General features: G+C 45.0%; 1 long non-coding RNA gene across 2 annotated transcripts; it reads right to left on the reverse strand.

The window, feature by feature from the left end:
- Positions 1–248: 248 nt before the first annotated feature.
- On the reverse strand, positions 249–7,518 carry LOC114016254 (uncharacterized). Of its 2 annotated transcripts, XR_003560616.2 has the most exons (4): positions 7,367–7,518; positions 5,005–5,168; positions 2,989–3,100; positions 249–2,798 (listed from the first exon to the last, which is right to left on the reverse strand). It is a non-coding gene; the product is annotated as an uncharacterized LOC114016254 (long non-coding RNA). The 2 variants fall into 2 exon arrangements; XR_003560615.2 differs by having other exon boundaries at positions 5,005–7,518.
- Between the last annotated feature and the right edge of the window lie 1,539 nt (positions 7,519–9,057).

The following is a 9,057-nucleotide window of genomic DNA, read 5'->3' on the forward strand; positions in this document are numbered from 1 at the left end:
CCCTTCTGTAGGAGCTGGTGAGGGCAGGAAAGGTACCTATCCTGCCACAGAATGTGCTGAATAGCTGCCTGAACTCAATGGAAGAGCTCCAAAGAGAAGTTTTTTTCATGCTGCTGTTGACTGCAGTGCAGGTGGGTTGGGCAGGACTGAGCAACTGCAGCAAAAAACTGCAAGAGTCACGGTTTCGGGAAATAGAAGAACTCCCCAGCCTTTACATGAGGAAGGAAATAAAACACTAACACAGGGACTTGGAGGTATATTTATTGTTTATTTAACCATATACAGACTGGAGTTTCCGTTGGTTGGGTTGGTGCTAAGGAAATATTACATGTGGAGGGGGCTTTGAATGTGAATGAACTCTACTAATACCACAAACCTCAGCTCCCCCAAGACCTGCACCACTGTTTCTTCCCAGCTCAAGTTACCTGATCATGCAGAAAAACAGACCACAGAAACAGAAACACATACAAATTTACATTGCAGTAGCAATGGCAGGACCCTCCACTGTGACTTGGACACGTAGAGCACAAAGTAGTGTAACAAGGAACCATTCCTCAGCTGCTCAGCAGTAACCTTCTACCTCCCTGGCCTTAGCTTAAAATAATGCAAATCAGTTTGTGTTCCTGCATACAACCAAGATGAACAGGCAGTTGACAATGGTCCAGTTGCATCTAGTTTGCTTACATATTTCAGCCCCAACACAAGGGGCTGTTGTGTGAAGTTCTCTCTCTGCACATATAACAAGAAACAGTCCCTTAGCTGGGTCTGACGTGGCAGCCTAACAATTCCCAGTAAACCTAGTACATTACTCCAAGAGGCAGAAATGACTGCCATGATTCAGCCTTAGCACACTACACTTTTTTACAGTGTGTCTTGTATTAACAGCAAAGAGCACTCATACAAGTGTTAGCCTCAGTCGGGTTGCTTCAGGTCTCATTCCTTCCCCTATCTCCCCTCCCATGAGGAACAGGTATATTGAAGAATCCTCTCCCCACCATCTATCCTGTCTTTCTGCTGCTAAGCAATTCCACTGAGGATTGAGTCTTTTTCCCTGCAACTTTATTTGCCAGCTGTAAGGCTTTCACACGTATTGGTATTCCAGTCCCGATTTCAATTACCTGGCTAACCTTTTCAATTTTCACAGAGAGTGAGAATCAGAAAACAGCAGGTTCTTTATTACAGCTCACACTGGCAGGGAATGTTTTGCCCCCCTTCCCTCCCCCATGTTTGCAGGAAAGCTCTGTCAAATTCAAACAAACTCATTGATCATAACTTGTCTATTTACTTATGCTGTGCAGACTGTTAAGTATTCTGCTCCCTTCGGCAGACCTCTTTTCCATCCTCCTTTTGGCTTGAACAGGCTGTATTTTATAGCATTTCTAAAAGCCAAGGAGAAACAGTCTTAAGTCTTCACCCTGATGCTTGACTCCAGTGGGAACACTCACCAGGGTCAAATGCTGAAGAAAATAAAAGCCTTGTCCTTCAAGAGGGGCTGTTTGCTCATCTTTGATAAGCAAGACATGGTGGCCTTATTTACACGTCTCAGAGCACTTCCCAGTAGAGGCTCAGGGCACTGGAAGGGTTCCCTGAGACCAGCAGGCAAGTCAGGCAGCAGGCACCCTCTGCTGATCCCAAAGCCACTGCTCTGCCACTAAACTGTACTGGCCACAACTGTCACCTGCATAAGAAATAATTTTTCTCCTCCTTTTTGCCTTCCTCAGTTCTCCAAGTCATACCTCTCTTCTTATCTCCTTCATTATTTTGAGCCTTTATATAGCAATCATCACGCCTGTACTCTGTCTGCCCCATCACTCAACCATCCAGCTCCTAAAAACCTTTTATTTGATTGGGCAGGGGGGAGGATTTGGGGCAATAGATCTGTTTCTTAGCAACACCTTCCTCTCTTTCTTAATCTTCTTTTGTTATTTCCAGCTCATTATCTTTGCCCATGTTCAACTCCAAATTAACTTAATTACAGACAGATTTCATATCTCTCTAAGCCAGAAGGGGCACTTGTAAAACATCCCTCCAGTCAATAGCAAATGGGGGCCCTGGCCTATGCTAAGCAGGCTTTGGGAAAGGCAGCTCGGCTCTGTCTGTCCTGCTCCCTCCAGACCCCTCTCCCGGCTGCTCACAGCTCCTGCCTTTCCTTTGAGCTGCTTTTAAGTGGGGCATTTTGTCTATCCATTTTGCAGCCTCTCCAAGTTCATCACAACCATTGAGGTCCGCAATGGATGTCTGTAGAAATTGCCAGGTGAGTGCTGAGAAGATGCCAAGGGCACTGCAATCTTTCCACCTCCTCTTGCCGTATTCAGATAGGTGGAAAGTGCCCAGGTTCAAAGTCTATGCCTGGTGGAAACTGCCCTGGGTGCAAACCTGAGCTAAACCTGAGACATAGTGAGTCTCAACACTGGAGGTACTCAGTCCAGGATAACCTCCTGTTAGTTACACATTTGGTAGGCCAAAGATGTCTTTTGGTTAATGTAGCTCTGGTTGCCCCAAAGCCATACACTGATGATAGCTGTCTCTTGAAAATCCCCTCTGAGATAAAAATGCACTAACTGGACTAGATCATCCCTCATACTTCATCCTCTCTTTAGCCTGTGATAACAGGTTTGCTTTGGAAATCAGGAGGATCTATCTCTAGCACCTGATGGGTTTCTCACCTTCTAGTAGGTAAGGTTGCACCTTCTGCTGGAGGTCAGGTAGCTATTACCCAGCCAGGACAGCTCTTCCTAAGTCCGTCAGGTTTTGTCATGGTGTCAGTGATTCCTCACCGGTAGAAGCAGGATGCTGCTCTGAGGAGAACGAGGAGAGATCTGTATTCACACACTGGGGAGAGGTCAGCCACCGACAGAATTCTATTGAGGGCATATGAAGCCACCTATAAAGACATAGGGGAGGGGGAACTAAACTCCCACCAGCAATATAAAAGGCAGGGGTGGGTTTGTGGCAGTTATGAGAGGAATCAGAGACCTGTATCCCTACCTTTAGCAGAAGACACCCGTGGTTTCTGGGAAGGAAGGAAAGCCTGGGTGACTGTTTGTAGAGATGGTTCCTCCTCATTCAGATGTGCACTTCCTTCCAGCTGTTTGCTGCCCTGCAATGTGGAACCACAGATTGAATTGGGATGTGTTTCCCCCCTCACCCTACAAAGGCAGAGTTGCAAGTCATGCGTGTATACTTGGAGGTAACTAACTGGAACCCTGGTAGCAGTGCAGCTGGAGGACGAGCCTTCTTGGGACTCCGGTGGCTGACCCATGAAGTTAGGGGGAATGAGATAAAACTACACAGCTGTGAGGAGATGGCACTGCAGTCAGGTCCCTGTCCTTAGTCCTGGACTTTGTGAGGGATACAGCCTCATTCAGAATGAAACTCATTCTGCCCCAAAAGCTTCAGGCTCTTCCCTTTCCTTGCTGCCCCTTTCTTGCTCACCACTTGGCTCTGTAGGGACAGAGGCCACAGTTAGGATTTCCTCCCTGCTTCGTGAGGACATATTCAGAATGGTCTGTCTCAGTGCAACCACATTGCATTTACCAGCTCAGTAGGAGGCTGCTCCTAAGGTTTGGTTTATAGGCCAGAAGGGCCTGAAGGGGGCAAGGAGCAAATATCTACCCTGAAATCTGAGTATGTGGCCTTTAAAGAGCGTTTGTACTCATCTTCTGCAGATTTACAGGCCAACGACACTAGTCAGTGCCCACTGGAGGTCAGCCTTGTGCCACGCAAACCTGCGTGGGGAGGAGGCAATGGGGTGCCCTGTGACTTCCAGCAGCCTTGGACTACAAGCACGCCTGTGGGGTGCACGCCATGCCCCAAGAGACAACCTGCTCCAGCTCCCTCGGTGTTGATTCATGATTCAGAGATTCTTCTTGTTTTCCTTTCTTTTTTTCCCTGCTCAAAAGTGTCCAGAGGGCTGTCGCTGGATAATCTCAGCAAGAGAGATATGTGTGCTGTTCAGTCAGCACAGCGCAGGCTCACAGAAACCCAGAATGGTCCTTAGGTCAGAGCAGACATGTGCGGTGGCATCACACAGCTGGCAAGTCAGGCTTGGCCTGCTCGTCCAAGCTGACCTGAAAAATACTCTTGTTTCAGGGCAATTCTCAGCCTTTTAGTTTTGTTTTACAGGGGAGTGGCATTATAATTGTATACAGATTGCACCCTCTGGATGAGAGATCAGAATATTGATGCACAACCAACACAAGTCCAGATATACCTAATTCAGAGCCATGTTCCCTGCCAAAGCCTATAATTAAGACTTTCTACACTGAATCCCATCCGAAGAGTCACTTCTTCTACCACTTCTGTGAGACCCTTCAAGCAAGGCTCAACAGGTATTTGATGGGAAACAAAAGCCTTCAGCTAAGCATTTTGATAAAACAAATTTGTTCCCCCCCAAAAAAGAATCTGTGCTTTTACTACAGGATCCCACAGGTGAAGTGCAAACCAAGCTCTGGCTCTATCAAGTGAAGTCAGCTCTTGGTAACTCTTATGTCTATACAAAGTATGCATCAGTATGGCCTACACAGAAAATGGAGATTGAAGTGCTTAGTTGTGATCTCCCCAGATTACTATTCCACACATCAGTCTGTGGCCTGGATATTCCTTATTTCACCTTCAAGGTGACTTAATTTTTCTTTCTAGTTCAAGGATTGTAGAGCTGTCCTCTGCCCTGCCTCCAGCCGGGCCACAGCTGAAGTGCAGGATATGCATCATCCACAGGCATTCACTGAAGCTCAAGACTGAAATGACAGCCAGCACCCAACAAACCCTCTGTCAGCTCTTTCTACCATCAGTCTTAAGCATATATTTCTTCTGCTTTGCTGTAAAAGGTAAAGAACCATCCCTTTTCTGCTATTTTTCTAGCACAGCAATAGAAAAATTGATCCCCTCCGCTGGCTTCTTTCCTGTGAATGATCAGTTATCCTTTGGTGTTAAACAAACTCCAATTATGCGTTCTAAACAACCAGCGAGCCACAAGGGTCAAGGTACCTTCTGATCTCTTACCTCTTATTCCAATTAGTATTCCTGCCTGCATGGCTTTGTGCATGCTGTGTGTTTCCAGCAAGAGAAAGGCAGCCTCCAGCTTTCCATCCTTCTCCACTCATATTCACCTCCTGCCCCAAGGAACAGCAAAATTCTTTCTGAAGGCAGACAGTTCTTAAGACAGACTGGAAAAGATGGGAGAAAAAAAAACCCCAGACAGGAGCAGTTCACTGTAATAATTCAGTAATACTGGCTCTCCATAATTCAGAAACAAACCCACAGCATGACCATGGCACTGGAATCATTACTTGGAAGATGTGACTGTAACCAGCCCAGGACCCTGGCAGCCCACTGATGACACAGATGGTTGGAAACCAGGCAAGCAGTGGGTAGGAACAGCGGCGAGAAGACTGTTGGCTTTGGCAGAGCCCATCAGGCATCCTTGCGGCAGCCCTTGGGTGCTGCCAACTTGCTGCATTCTGGAAACGGTGTTAGGAGAGCAGGATGCACTGTTCTCAGCATGACCCATACTGGCAAATTACATACCAATGAGCTCAGGCCAAGATTCACATCTTCTGCTTTGCATATTAACCAGTTTTGCATGCAGAGGTGAAACAAGGTTAATGAGGACAGGAACACAAACCTCTGTCATTTTGCCCTCGGGATCCACCACTAGAGCTTTGCTACTCCCTCTCACAAGTCATACAACTTCATGCCTTTTTTATTTGTTTTAGGTTTTGTTTTGTTGGGGGGGGGGGGGTGTTGGGTTGTCCAAACTTGTCCCCCACCTCCCATGCCTGCCCCGCCACCCCCCACTTTGCTGCAACACCTGTGCTATCTGCTACAGCAGGAAATGTGATGTCTTCACCTGGCTGTTTGGGAGCTCTGCATCTGATGGTCCATTACCACTTTCTTATGGGGTATTTATTTTCTTCTGAACATTTTGTACTATCACAGATGGGGCTGAACCACTTACCTCTATCAATAAATCACAGTAGCTAAAGCCCTGGTTTACTGCCAGGCTGCACCAACTGTGGAACTCAGTAAGTGTGCTGAAGACAAAAGGTTTGAACCTGGGCTATATTTAGCTGTCCATATTTAAAGACGGATTGGAAGAAAAGGGAGAGTTTAGAAAGCATCTAGGCAAAAAAACCCCAGCTGTATGGAAGAAAGACAGCTGTTAGTTTCTGTGAGCAAGACCCAATTTCGTACATGTTGGCTCATTTACTCCATCAACCTGCCCAGCACATTTTAGAGTCAGGATTTGTTCAGCCTTCCAAGGACTCTCTCTACCATACCCCAGCTACCCTTGCTCTCCCGTGCTGCAGGCTGAGTCCTGTTCGTGACCCAGTGACAAACTTCTGCCCTGGACATAACTGAATAAAGAAATCCCTTTGCTGAAACACTTACGGATACTGGGGCATCACTCTTCAGTGTTGCTCTGAGGGAAATCATGCTTGTTTTAGAAATGTTAAAACAAAAGGGGTTATGGATATTGAGGGGGTTTGTTAGTTTGATTCTGGCAGAAGCAGCTTTTTGATCCATTTATCAAGCTGCCTGCAGCTCCCATTTCAAGGCTGATGAAGATATAATAAACAGTGAATCAAAAAAAAAAAAAAAAAAAGTCTTTTGAAAGGTGTATCCAGAGCAGCTCAATAAATAAAAGAAGGTAAGGAACAAAGAAGAAAAATCATCAGTGCAAGTTTTGGCTTTCCTCTGCTGTTCATTTTATAGCATAAATTTAAATAAACGAATGAAGCAGGTTAGTGGAATCACTTTCATTCTCAAATTCATTCTCAAAGAAGTCCTGCCTGTGAATTCATTTTTCCACAATGGCTCATGTCTTGCCAGCTACCCTCCAAATTGCCCTCCAAACTGCCACTTTCAAATTTATAAGCATATCCATCAAGCTCTGCAGACGCCCAGAGTTTCTTTGAAAAAGTACCTGCATTCCTGATTGATGAACGCTCTTTATGGAAACCCCAGTGCAACAAACCTCACCACAGCTAAGAGCCTGGATGCCAGCTAGGAATGACAGGTAATTCCAGACATTACGCTGTTCCCTTCCCACTGCCCGTACTGAGAAGAACTTGGAGTCTGCACTAAGCTTTTTTCTTCCCCACAGGAGACATCGCTCCTGCACAGCTCCCCAAAGCTCTCAGTCCTGTGCCAACTATTAGTTGCTTCCCTGGGTACGAGGGCAGCCTTTGCTCACAGTAGGACCGAGTGTCTTTGCCACATTCTCTTTTCCATTTGGATTCATAGATACCAGGCAAGCTGGGAGACTTCTCCAGTCCCTCACTGGGTATTTTGTGCCATTGATCTCTGGGGTACGACAATGAAGTTACTACATTTCTTTCCAGTGTATTTTGGTTATCTAGACCTGATGGGCATTCAGGCTGGATGTGCAGGTGTGAATTTCAACACTTCTTCCAGAAGCTGTCACCACATTTTGTTAAATTGCAGGAACTCTTCTTGGGTCTGATTTTCTTCAGCTGATTTGGGTTAAGACCCATGGGCTTCAGCAGATATCAAGATCCTGTTAGCAATGGAGAAAACAAAGAAGGAGTTACAGACAGAAGAAAACATTGAAAGATGAGAAGTGATGAAAGAATCAGAGAGAAGTAGTGAGAAAAAGACAAGCCTAGAGGAACTGAAAAGGAAAGGGAAAAGAAGAAAAGTGAATAAAGAACTTGCATTAGAATAAGGATGAAAGAAGGAAGAGAAGGGGAAAGAGAAGGAAAGGGAAAGAGAGAAAAAAGGTCCAGAAATATCTGTTGATGCTTCACCAGATGCAAACAGTATCAACAATAATAGAACCTCTGAGCTCTGCAACAATATGTGAAATAATTCAAGCACCACTTTCAGATTAAAAAACAGTGAAGGGAGTTTGATTTCTTTCCCAGTTTTTCTTTTCCTTATATACATATATATAAAATAACCTCATCCACTTATGTTCTGTGGCTCATCACCACAAAAATATAAATGAAAGAATGAAACCACCCTTCAGTGCAGACAGAAAATAAATCAGAGGCCTCTGTGCTTTCTCATTGTTGCAGCTGGGTCCTGTCTTCACATTTATTTATTTTTAAATTTTCCCTCCCCTCCTTGCACTCTAGAGACCATATCCCATAAAACGCTGGGTTATCAAGTTAACTGTGAATAATTCATGAGATAATTATAAAACATTTACACCAGAACATTATTATCTTGCAACTGAAAAAACCCAAATACTTAATGTCCTCCAACACTGATGGCAAACCTCTTGTGACTGCCATGTTCTTTATCGCTACAATTAAATGGAATTAATCTTCAGTACTGCTTTTGTGCCTACTAGCACAGAATCACAGAAAAGACACCCTCAAATAATATGAAAGCACAAAAATACACACATATATGTGTGTGTGTTTATGCACACACACACATATACAAAAAAACCATACATATATATGTGTGTGTGTGTTTATGCACACACACATGTGTGTGCATATATATATATATATATATATGGGATTTTTGACACGTACCCACAAAGAAGATTCAATTTCATGCTTTCTCCCCCAGGCAGACTCTGAGGCATAAGGGACATATGTTTTTATGCTCAAGGGATGATTCGGTGCACACTGATTATGACCCACACCCAGCGGCACACACACGCTACAGGCACAGCTACCTACCCAGAGTGAAGAGACAGCTGTGCATGTAGTGAGGAGCTGCTGCGGCTCATGGAGACAGCCTGTCTCTCCCAAGTGCAAGCACAAGCACATGTGAAAACACACGCAGACCTGCAGCCCTCTCCACCATACACTGAGGGATCTCTAGTGGGATACAAGGTTTTCTTTCTTATACCCTGCTGCCGCGAAGGGTACAATTCTCCCTTCATCCAGAAGGGGATGTTTGGTCAGATTCTGTTCCCAAAGTAAGCCTAGAGCTTACTTTTGAGTGAATGTAACAATAAATTTCAGTTTTACACTGGTGCCACCAAGATCAGGATTTGGCCTTAGATATGCACCCAAAATTAAGACTGCCATATGTAGCTATGAAGGCTCCTACAAAAGCATCGCTGATAATGCA

The sequence above is a fragment of the Falco cherrug genome, chromosome 8 (genome assembly GCF_023634085.1).
Source record: "Falco cherrug isolate bFalChe1 chromosome 8, bFalChe1.pri, whole genome shotgun sequence".
NCBI lineage: Eukaryota > Metazoa > Chordata > Aves > Falconiformes > Falconidae > Falco > Falco cherrug.